Source organism: Nothobranchius furzeri, chromosome 2, assembly GCF_043380555.1.
Source record: "Nothobranchius furzeri strain GRZ-AD chromosome 2, NfurGRZ-RIMD1, whole genome shotgun sequence".
In the NCBI taxonomy this organism is placed as follows: Eukaryota; Metazoa; Chordata; class Actinopteri; order Cyprinodontiformes; family Nothobranchiidae; genus Nothobranchius; species Nothobranchius furzeri.
Window position 1 is genome coordinate 2,134,818 of NC_091742.1, and position 12,508 is coordinate 2,147,325.

Below are 12,508 nucleotides of genomic sequence, written 5' to 3' on the forward strand. Positions count from 1 at the left end.
CTGTGCATTGCTTCCTAATTATTTTTCATTGAAAAATTAGATGCATCAGCACAAATATTTCAGAAAAGACACATTTTTAACAATTGTTTCAGTTGTTTCAAATTTAATTTTTGTAAAAATTGTGTGTGTGTGTGTGTGTGTGTGTGTGTGTGTGTGTGTGTGTGTGTGTGTGTGTGTGTGTGTGTGTGTGTGTGTGTGTGTGTGTGTGTGTGTGTGTGTGTGTGTGTGTGTGTGTGTGTGTGTGTGTGTGTGTGTGTGTGTCTGTGTGTGTGTGTGTGTCTGTGTGTGTGTATATATGTATGTATATGTATATATGTATATATACATGTATATATATATATACATGTATATATATATATATATATATATATATATATGCATGTATGTATATGTATATATGTATATATACATGTATATATATATATATATATATATATATATATATATATATATATATATATATATATATATATATACATATACATATATATGCATGTATGTATATGTATATATGTATATATACATGTATATATATATATATATATATATATATATATATATATATATATATATATATATACATGTATATATACATATATACATATATATATATACATATATATGTATGTATATGTATATATACATGTATATATATGTATATATATATATATATACATATATATGTATGTATGTATATGTATATATATGTGTATGTATATATATACATATATATATATATATATATATATATATATATATGTATATATATACATATATATATATACACATGTGGAGTTATGTACTGAACTAAAAACAGTGTACTAACTGAAAACATGTTTTATATTTTATTTCCTAAAAAATTGCCACCCATTGCTTTGATTACTGCTTTGCACACTCTCAGCATACCGGTACTCTCAATGAGCTTCATGAGGTAGTCCAGACTGTTGCAAAACCATTTCAGGTGATTACCTCTTGAAGCCCATCGAGAGCTTGCTAAGATCTACGCAGTAAACAAAGCAAAGATGGCTATTTAGAAGTCAGATATAGGATATAAATAATATTTTCAGTTTGTCAGGTTTTGTGGCAGAGCTGAAACGTAGCAGAGATGGTCTGTGGCCCAGGCGCGGAGTGGTGGTAGTAGACAGCATGTTTAGATCCTTTTGGTTGGGTTTGAGGGCTGGTAAGCCTGAGAACTCGATTCAAAGTCTGGTAGGAACGATGATTGAGTAATGAATGAACGCCGGTGCTTCCGTATATAGTGTCTGCGTGATGACGTCGGCAAGCCACGTTGGTGGCGGGAATGTTGGGAAGTGGTGGCGAGAATGCTGGGAAATGTAGTTAGCTAGAGGAGTTTGTGACACAGTTATTTCACCTTTTTTGGTTATGGACATACCTCCACATGTGTACTTTCATAGTTCTGATGCCTTCAATGTGAATCTATCAATGTACTGTCAAAGGTCATGAAAATAAAGAAAACACATTGAGTGAGAAAGTGTGTCCAAACTTTTGGCCTGTTCTGTATATATGTTGGCTTTAACATTTATGTCTTGAATTACAACAAATGTACGGTTTGTGAGAGCGTAAATGAGTTTTTTTGGGAGCACCATGTGCTTTGTCAAAAGTTTTTAAAAACAGAGGAAGCTAAAGACTTGCCACAAAAACCAAACATGACAGAAAACCCAACAACAAGTTGAAACAATTCGATAAAAATCAGTTAAATAAGGTTTCACAAACTACGACCAGATAAAGATCCAATATAAAGGATGTTTTCTAGTTAATTTAAATGTTATTTTATGTTTTTAAAAGGTTAATGGGGTGAGTCACTTGATGAAATGTACATAGGTAAGAAAATTCACCAGCAAAGTAGTAAAACCTCGACATACTTTTACATAATATCAAAAGGACGGATGTTCTAGCTTTTCATTTATTAAAATTACATAACATGGAAATCAATTTGATGTTAAAGCAGAGTTCTCTTTAATTACACATTATCTGAAGTTAGGGTCAACATTTGTGGGGCAATTTGGTAAGCATAAAAGTGTTTTTTTTTTTTTGCGTAAATCTTGAACGTTCCACAGTATGTTGCAAAAAAAAAATTTCCATCTTAAATCATTTTGTGTTCATCTAAAAAAAAAAAAGAACAAAGCCTTTAGATTCGTAACTGAACTGAAGCGTGCTATTTTCCCAGCAGCGGCTCCGTGCAGCAGTAACCAAAGCAAAAGATGCCGTCTGGGCTCGATGTGATCAGTTGTTCTAAATGTATCAAATATTTCTGCTCTTCATGCCAAGCTGCCATCTTGAATCATAAAGCGCCAGCTGCCACAGCTCTTCAGCACTGTTAGCAGGGTGGGAATAAAAACTCATTCATTTTAACACCTGCCACAAACCAGCTGACTTTAATTCTCTTAGTGCTGTTGGTTGGCTTCAGGTGCGCTTGGTGTCAAGTGACAATCAAACCAAACCAACCAGAGTGGACGGGCTTTTCAGCGTAATTTAGCAAGGAGGACAGACCAAGTCACGGTGAACATATTGTCCAAAGTGTTCAGTGTAGTGCAAGAAGAGCGTATGTGTAGGTGTCATCTAGGTGTTCTGGGTAAATGTTAGCGGGATGCGGTATTTTATTTTTTAAAGCAAACCCCTCAAATGTCCCACTGAGACTGATAAAAGGTCACAGGCTCCAGTGGAAAAACTCTACCGTAATTACAACTCTCAGAAGGCAGGGTGTCAGTGATCGCTTCCGGGAGCCAACACCCGCGACTAATAGCGACACTAACACTCCTTAGCATTACCGTAGAGTGTTAAGTGGCGCAATAAATTACTGCTCTGAATTTACGTGTTGAACGTGCTCTTTTTGGTCATCTAAAGATGTTTGCAAAATACAGCAAAACCAATGCCCATTAGCACGTATGTGGAAACAGAAGAAGTGCCGCTCGGTCTCTATTATGAATGAAAATCTTTAACAGTTTTAACAGAAGACACCCGAGCCGTTGCTCTTTGGTAATTAGAGCCGGATGTTTTAGTGGTAGTTGGGTGTTTTTGTAGAGATTTTCTGACACTGCTGTAATGCGGTGGTTGAATACAAGCTGCCAGACTATTTTGGCAACCCGCACCGCTGTCTCGCCCTCGCCCGACCACAGATAGGGATCAGCAGTCTTTCCTGAGCAAACGTGGCTACAAGGATAATGTTACGGCCTTATTTTCCTCCAGCCACATACACAAAAGATTAGTGAAGCCATATCCAATATCACAGACTGTCAGGTCCCTTCCCAATCAATGCGCTTAGTTCAGAAAGCAATCTATACACTTAGATTACATCATCAAAATATAGATATACCCAAGGTCTATGCTATAAGGATGTCTTTGTGCTGCTTTGTACCAACCAAGGCGTAAAGATTTAGTAACTTCTGACCCCTTGCTGCTCGTTTCGACCGAGCAGAGTACGTTTGGGGTCTTGTTTGCTTTCCAGGGTGTCAGAGTAACTGGCAAGGAGCAGCTGAGAGTCAGCGCCCACCCAGAGCCTCTCCGCTGGCCTGTCCGCACTGTCTGGCAGGTGATAGATCAGACACGGAGGATAACACATGTTCCTCTGAAGAGAGGGGGATTTAGTGAAGCGCTGACCTCTTTACAACCCTCTCACAACCACAGCACACATTCATTTACACACATGTCAAAAAGTATGTCATCCTCCCTGACAGGCGACGTGGAACCAGACCTTGAGGTACATGTTTCCTGCCGTCACCCTTCTCCCTTTTTTCTTTTCTCTTTTACCCACAACGAAGCGAGCATCTGCTCGGCCAACACACCAGGGATTATGAATCGACCCAGTCTTTTTCAGTCTTGCAGATGTTTGTCGATTGCAGGCACATTTGTGGTCTAAGACACAGTTATACCCCTTGTGGACACGCCAGCTCAGATTTATGACGAGTGTAAAACACGATAAAGGGACCGATGCCAGTGTTCGCAGTCGTTGGGGAACAACTCCAGTTTTGTCTCGTCAGCCCGACGGAGGATTATAGCAGGTGGGATGCCACCCTTTTTCCCTCCCTTTCTCCCTCCTGCAGCCCACCCAACGATCAAACGAAAGCTGCCGAACGCCCGTCCCACAGCTCTTCAGAGGCTTGGCCATTAGCAGCGGCGCTGCATGGAAGGACAAGGTTTGAGTGTGTGGTAAAGAGTGAGTTTAGGAGGAGCTAAAATGGGGAGCTCCTAATCTCCACTTGGCAGTGTTAACCAGTCAGTCACTTCTGACACATTCTGTAGAAGGAAGTGCCTCTGACAGGTGAGCGGCTGAAAATAGTTGTGGAGATAAAACCTCAACGTTGCAGAGCAATTGGAGGCAGTGGAAGAGTTGCATACCTGTTGACTAATCAGAGTTGAGATGTCAGAAAATCATAAATATTAATGACTAAGACTCCAAACTCTGTCGTTTTTTTTGCACTGCTCCTCAGGCTGAAACTCCCTGAAACAGGTGCGCCAGAGTGTTTTGCCTACAAGGAACTACTCCAAAGGTGTCCCACTAGACACCACAGCAGATGTATTGAAATATTGAGTTTATGCCCTCTTTAAAAGTTTAAATAATCAACATAAATGAAATTAATTAACTCACAAGAGTTGTACAGCAGTGGTTCCCAAACCTATTTAGCCGCGCACCCCCTTCAATGTCCTGACCATGTTGACGCACCCCCCAGCCCCACATCAGGGCATGGCTATATATATATATATATATATATATATATATATATATATATATATATATATCAGACGTCACTCTAAACCAGGGGTCGGCAACCTGTTCCCATCAAAGAGCCATTATTACCCATTTCCCACAGTAAAGAAAACACTGGGAGCTACAGCAGCCGCGGCGTTGTGGGCGGGGCCTACCCTCAGACAGCAGAGCGCTGCTCACAACAGGTGACAGCAGCCGGTACCGGTCGCTCGTGTACGTCAAAGCTATCTTTCATACGACGATAATCAATATAACGATTTATATAAAATGGATCCAGAAGTTGTAGCCCGTCTCTGCCGACAATATTTTGATATTTTTCACCCTGTTGGTGGTTTTACTGAGCAGGTGCCACTTTTGTCATACGTTTCTTTTTAAAACATGTTTAGACTGTTCAGAATACAAATCCAGGCTCTGTCACGTTTGATTGTTGTAATTAAACTTTGTAGGTGGGGAAGGTCAGAAAAGGATCCGATCATTTTGTTTTTCCCTCATTTACAGTAACGGAGATAACGGTGCAGTGCGCCTGGCTCTGGTGTTAATCAAGTTAAATTTGTAACAATTGTCACAAGAAAACAGAACAGTGAAAAGCAGGGCTTGTGTTGACCGGACAGTTCCCGTATTTGGCTGTTTATTTTGACGGAGAAATAATAGAAAGAATTACCCTGACGCATGCAGACGAACTGACACTTTATTCGTTTCGCAAATCGCAGATGTAGCTAAATCACCCAAGAAAAGATTCCCATCTGAACATCTGAGCTGGACACCGCTCAGCACAGCTCGCTGTCAGTGTGTACATAAGGTGCACAGCGAGCTGAAGATGTGGAGAGGGGCTTGGAGCGCGTTGCAGAACCAGCGCGCATGCGGGAAGATTCCTTCCACTGAAGCGAGAGTTTTCCAAACCCGGTCTCTCAGAGAGACTTGTCACTTAGAAAATGTTCCCTGATGATGAAAATTTGGCTGAATTGTGCTTGTTCCTGTCTCCAATGTGGCGTCTGAGTAGAGTCCCAGAATCTCACAACGTCGTCAGCTCAGAAAGCGCCGATATGATTACGCACAAGCGTGACGCGTCAACCCGGTCTCACAGTAGACCGGGTTGGACCTGTTCATGTTTATGCAGACAATCTTTACATTTAGAATTAGCTTACAGATGTAAAATTTATGCGGTAAAATATAAAGCCGTCGTCGTCGTCGTCGTCGTCTTCCTCCGCTTATCCGGGTCCGGGTCGCGGGGGCAGCATCCCAACTAGGGAGCTCCAGGCCGTCCTCTCCCCGGCCTTGTCCACCAGCTCCTCCGGCAGGACCCCAAGGCGTTCCCGGACCAGATTGGAGATGTAACTTCTCCAACGTGTCCTGGGTCGACCCGGGGGCCTTCTGCCGGCAGGACATGCCCGAAACACCTCCCCGGGGAGGCGTCCAGGAGGCATCCTGACCAGATGCCCAAACCACCTCAACTGGCTCCTTTCGATCCGGAGGAGCAGCGGTTCTACTCCGAGTCCCTCCCGAATGTCCGAGCTCCTCACCCTATCTCTAAGGCTGAGCCCGGCCACCCTACGGAGGAAACTCATTTCGGCCGCTTGTATCCGCGATCTCGTTCTTTCGGTCATTACCCAAAGCTCATGACCATAGGTGAGGATTGGGACGTAGATCGACCGGTAAATCGAGAGCCTGGCTTTCTGGCTCAGCTCCCTCTTCCCCACGACAGATCGGCTCAGCGTCCGCATCACTGCAGATGCCGAACCAATCCGCCTGTCGATCTCCCGATCCCTCCTACCCTCACTCGTGAACAAGACCCCGAGATACTTAAACTCCTCCACTTGAGGTAGGACCTCTCCCCCGACCCGGAGGTGGCAAGCCACCCTTTTCCGGTCGAGAACCATGGTCTCAGATTTTGAGGTGCTGATCCTCATCCCAGCCGCTTCACATTCGGCCGCGAACCTACCCAGCAAGAGCTGAAGGTCAGAGCTGGATGAAGCTAGGAGGACCACATCATCCGCAAAAAGCAGAGACGAGATTCTCCTGCCACCAAACTCGACACACTCCACACCACGGCTGCGTCTAGAAATTCTGTCCATAAAAGTGATGAACAGAACCGGTGACAAAGGGCAGCCCTGGCGGAGTCCAACCCTCACTGGGAACAGGTCCGACTTACTACCGGCTATGCGGACCAAACTCACGCTCCTCTGGTAAAGGGACTGAATGGCCCTTAACAGAAAGCCACCCACCCCATACTCCTGGAGCGTCCCCCACAGGGTGCCCCTGGGGACACGGTCATAAGCCTTCTCCAAATCCACAAAGCACATGTGGATTGGTTGGGCAAACTCCCATGCCCCCTCCATCACCCTTGCAAGGGTATAGAGCTGGTCCACAGTTCCACGGCCAGGACGAAAACCACATTGCTCCTCCTCTATCTGAGATTCAACTATCGATCGGACCCTCCTCTCCAGTACCTTGGCGTAGACCTTTCCAGGGAGGCTGAGGAGTGTGATCCCCCTATAGTTGGAACACACCCTCAGGTCACCCTTCTTAAAGATGGGGACCACCACCCCGGTCTGCCACTCCCTAGGAACTGCCCCCAATGACCACGCAATGTTGTAGAGACGTGTCAACCATGACAGCCCTACAACATCCATAGCCTTGAGATACCCAGGACGAACCTCATCCGCCCCCGGGGCTCCGCCGCTGTGTAGTTGTTTGACTACCTCAGCAACTTCTGCCCCCGAGATCGGACAGTCCATCCCCAGGCCTCCCAGCTCTGGTTCCTCCTCGGAATGCGCATTGGTGGGATTGAGGAGCTCCTCAAAGTATTCCTTCCACCGTCCGACTATAGCCTCAGTTGACGTCAGCAGCTCCCCATCCCCACTGTAAACAGTGTGAGCGAGTTGCTGCCTTCCTCTCCTGAGGCGCCGGACAGTTTGCCAGAACCTCTTTGGAGCCGATCGATAGTCTTTCTCCATGGCCTCACCAAACTCCTCCCACGCCCGAGATTTTGCCTCGGCAACTGCCACTGCTGCACCCCGCTTGGCTATCCGGTACCTGTCTGCTGCCTCCGGAGACCCACAGACCAGCCACGCCCTGTAGGCCTCCTTCTTCAGCCTGACGGCTCCCCGAACCTCTGGTGTCCACCAGCGGGTACGGGGGTTGCCACCACGACTGGCACCGGCCACCTTACGACCACAGCTAGCAACAGCCGCCTCGACAATCGCAGAGTGGAACAAGGCCCACTCGGACTCAATGTCCCCCACTGCTCTCGGGACGTGGTCAAAGCTCTGCCGGAGGTGGGAGTTGAAGACCGTCTTGACAGGTTCTTCTGCCAGGCGTTCCCAGCAGACCCTCACTATGCGTTTGGGTCTGCCAGGTCTACGCGGCATGTTCCCTTGCCATCTGATCCAACTCACCACCAGGTGGTGATCAGTTGACAGCTCCGCCCCTCTCTTCACTCGGGTGTCCAAAACATACGGCCGCAGGTCAGATGATACGACTACAAAATCTATCATCGACCTGTGACCTAGGCTGCCCTGGTACCAAGTGTACCGGTGGGCATCCTTATGTTCGAACATGGTGTTCGTTATGGCCAAACTGCGGCTTGCACAGAAGTCCAATAACAAAACACCGCTCGAGTTCTGATCAGGTGGGCCGTTCCTCCCAATCACACCCCTCCAGGTCAAGCTGTCATTGCCCACGTGAGCATTGAAGTCCCCCAGCAGGACAATGGAGTCCCCTGATGGAGCACTATCTAGCACTCGTCCCAGGGACTCCAAAAAGGGTGGGTACTCTGAACTGATATTTGGCCCATAAGCACAAACAACAGTCAGGACCCGTTCCCCGACCCGAAGGCGCAAGGAAGCTACCCTCTTGTCCCCCGGGGTAAACCCCAACACACAGGCAGAGAGTCTCGGGGCTAACAAAAAGCCAACCCCAGCCCTCCGCCTCTCACCCGGAGCAACTCCAGCAAAGTAGAGTGTCCAACCCCTCTCCAGGTCTCGGGTTCCAGAGCCAATGCAATGTGTCGAGGTGAGTCCAACTATATCTAGCCGGTACCGCTCAACCTCTGCCACAAGCTCCGGCTCCTTCCCCGCCAGCGAGGTGACGTTCCATGTCCCAAAAACTAGTTTTCTTGTCCGGGGATTGGACCGCCAAGGCTCCCGCCTTGGTCTGCCACCCGATTCACATTGCACCGGACCCTTCATGTTCCTCCTGCGGGTGGTGGGTCCACAGTTGGACGAGCCCATGTATCCGGTTCGGGCTGGGCCCGGCCGGGCCCCATGGGCGAAAGCCCGGCCACCAGGCGCTCGCTCACGGGCCCCAACCCCAGGCCTGGCTCCAGGGTGGGACCCCGGTAACCCTCCGGGCCGGGTACTCCGACTCTTCGTTTTCACCGCCATGAAAGATCCTTCGAACCGTTCTTTGTCTCACCCTTCACCTAAGACCAATTTGTCATGGGAGACCCTACCAGGGGCACTAAGTGCCCCAGACAACATAGCTCCTAGGATCATTAGGGCACTCAAACTCCTCCACCACGATAAGGTGACGGTTCAAGGAGGAGAAAAAAATATAAAGCATTTTATTTAAATATCCATTCATTATTTTACAAGCACAGAGAGCCGCATCAGATGGATGGAAGAGCCGCATGCATCTCTAGAGCCGCGGATTGCCGACCCCTGAGCTAGGGCATGTGCAGAGGACACACACTCACACACACACACACACACACACACACACACACACACACACACACACACACACACACACACACACACACACACACACACAAGCAAAATATACTTGGTTTCAATTACATTTATTGTGCCCACTTACATTTTCTTAGGCCCACCCACAAATGAGTTTCTGGCTACGCTAATGGTGACTTTTGACAGACTTCTCTGAGCTCCACAGCCATTACACTTTTCACCTTGCGCACCCCCTAGCGGCAGATCGCGCACCCGGTGCGCGCACCACACTTTGGGAATCCCCGTTGTACAGAAACGGCATAAATGTTTCAATCAGGAATTTTCTTTGAGCTTCGACCAGTCAATAACTATAGTGAATGTGAAAGGGAATCCGGGGTCAGGTGGCCATGGAGATCACATGGATGTAAATACACCTCATCGTCTTTCAACACATAAATAAAAGCACTCATTACAGGGATGAACTGTCAGGCGGCATACGCTAAAAGAGTGTGATCTTTGTTGATTTATTACTGTTAGGGCACCTGTTTTACCTCATAACCTCACTCTATGCATTTAGAGTTTGGCTTAATGATTTCTACATAGACAACAGAAACAAAGATGTGTGCCTGGTATACCAGGATCTCCTGGTTGTCGTTTAAATATGTTTTTTCTGTCTTGAAACTTGAAGGCTGATATGTAAATATGAAGCGTGGAATGTTGTGCTGACAGTAACCCCCCGTTCCCCAGCCTCACACAAGGGGCCTCATCCAGCTGTCTTGTTGTGGTTGGATTCTCCATGCTGCTCCGTGTCACATATGCGGTGGGGGTGTACATAATCCATGGAGCACAGGTCAGGCACTGGCTGGGACAGGCTGACCGTCAGGGTGGAGATGTACACCTGATGTTGAGAGGATGAGCCACAGAGCCAGACTGACAGACTGGAGGACTGAGAAGAAGGAAAAAAAACAACAATCTTGCAGAAATCTGATATATTCAGCCAAAAACAACAGCTCCCTCCGTCTCATTCCCTAACCCTCCCCGTTCTTCAGCACCATCTGAACCATTCATCCGTTTTTCTCTCTGTCGCTCCACCCTCTCGCTTCAGGTCTTGACCGTTTCATGTTGTTGAGCGGTAAAGTGAAACTGTTGTTGCACAGAGCTTCTAATTCCTCTTGATGTCTATTAATCCTGGTCCAGTCGGATGTTCCAGTACAAACAGCCCCTGCAGATCTTGGAATTTGAACTCTGGCTGTTTGTCACGTTGTTGTTGCAACCATGTGACCTGGCAGCCCACAGCAGGAAAACGCGCGTGTGTGTGTGTGTGTCTGTGCACGTGTGCACGTGCGTGTGTGTGCGTGCGTGCGTGCGTGCGTGCGTGCGTGCGTGTGTGTGTGTGTGTGTGTGTGTGTGTGTGTTTGTGTGTGTGTGTGTGTGTGTGTGTGATGTCATGGACAAACTCATGAAAATGCTAGAAAATGTTTCTACAGCATTTAAAAGGTCAAACTTCCATGTTGACTTTCATTTTTCAAACCTTTTATTTTATCACTTAACAGTTTTAGTTAAATATGACAAAATATATTCATTATTTTAAACCAAGGTATCAATATCCTTTTATTTGGTGAAATACTAACCATTTGAATCCCCAAATGATTCTTTAAAACTAGCCAAAGGGTTCAAATGAAGGCAAATGGACTTCTTTGGTTTCATGAAGGCGTTTCGCTTCTCATCTGAGGAGCTTTGTCAGTTCTGACTCGAATATGGAAAAGTCGAGCTTATGAACTGTTGCTGTTTAGCACTGCATTGTAGCGCTAAACCTAATTCCAAAACAGTTTAATTCTTGATCACATTCTCCTGCATCTAATCAACACAACCATTACAACACAATAGGACCTAACAACTTAAACAACTCCTTGGGTGCATGGAGGACGGGTATTCATAGGTAGTTTCAGATTGTTAAGTAACAACAGACAGCAACAGTTTACAAGCCTGGCTCGCTCGTTTTCCAGTCAGAATTGATGAGGTTTGACATAGTCTTCAAGGAACCAAAGAAGTCTAGTTGAACACTTTGGATTACCATGACCTGGATGACCTTTCACCAGCATTTGAACAATTTTATCCCATTCACTGCCAGCGTTTCCTGATCAAAAAAGCCCTTTGCGGCCAGCGTTTTTCAGCGTTTTCACTGTTTTTATAGGAGTCACAGAACGTTGCACTCTATGATGATAACGCCAAAACTAACAAAACAAAGAGTAGACTCAACTCTTATATCAGGAAGAATCTGCGTGTTTCGAGCGATATCTGTTCTTTCATAATCCGTTGTCGAATTGAGATCGGTAGAAGCTTTTCCGGTTTGCGCCTCACTTTTTTTTACAGCAGCGGCCCAAAACGATCTCCTAACACATGGACTTTCTGCTTCCTGATCATGTGACGTGTGACGTATGTGGATGAAGATCAGCTTTAGAGATGGGATGTTTGTTCTCACGGTGCGGGGCTCGTTTCGACGCCCACACAGTCAAAAAATGCAACTGCCGACTTTAGTCGTCATTGGCAGAGAATGAGTTAATTACCACTTTAGACAGGATGATTAAGATTCTGTAAATGCTCGAAATTTCCCCTGAAGTGCTTGAATTCGATTTTTCAAGATGGGTGGAAAGCTAGAAGCTTTGGGTTTTGGGATGTGTGCATGCACACATTTTCCAGATGTATAATTTTAATTTAACTTAAGTAATAGTAACAAGTACAACAGCCCAAGCAGCACCAGCTCCTCGCTGGCCTCAACTTATTACAACCACATCCACATGTGTTCAAAGAACAAGAAGTCTATTTACAAGCCTTATTGATTACTTTAAGGCGTGCAAATGGAAAGCTGTGTTAGAAGAGGGGCTCTCGATTTAGCTTCAATCTGCGAGGCATAAAATGATCTCACTGTGTTTGCTGGGAAGAATGGGCTCCCTCTGGGCATGCTGGGTAATTAGGTTAGTGGATAGTCGGTGTCAGGAAATTGAAAGACCATCCTAATCTGATTCTTTTGTTTCCAGGGGAGTCAAAGGAATTTATGCGAGTCACTGGGAAATCTCACATGACTCAATTCCACTTGACCATGTAAAAATCTGTT

The 12,508-nt window shown here is 46.0% G+C and overlaps 1 protein-coding gene across 1 annotated transcript in view; it reads left to right on the forward strand.

Annotated features, from left to right (window-relative positions):
* Nucleotides 1-12,508, forward strand: part of esrrgb (estrogen-related receptor gamma b) — a 55,631-nt gene that overhangs the window by 16,267 nt on the left and 26,856 nt on the right. The gene's annotated exons all lie outside the window — the stretch shown is intronic.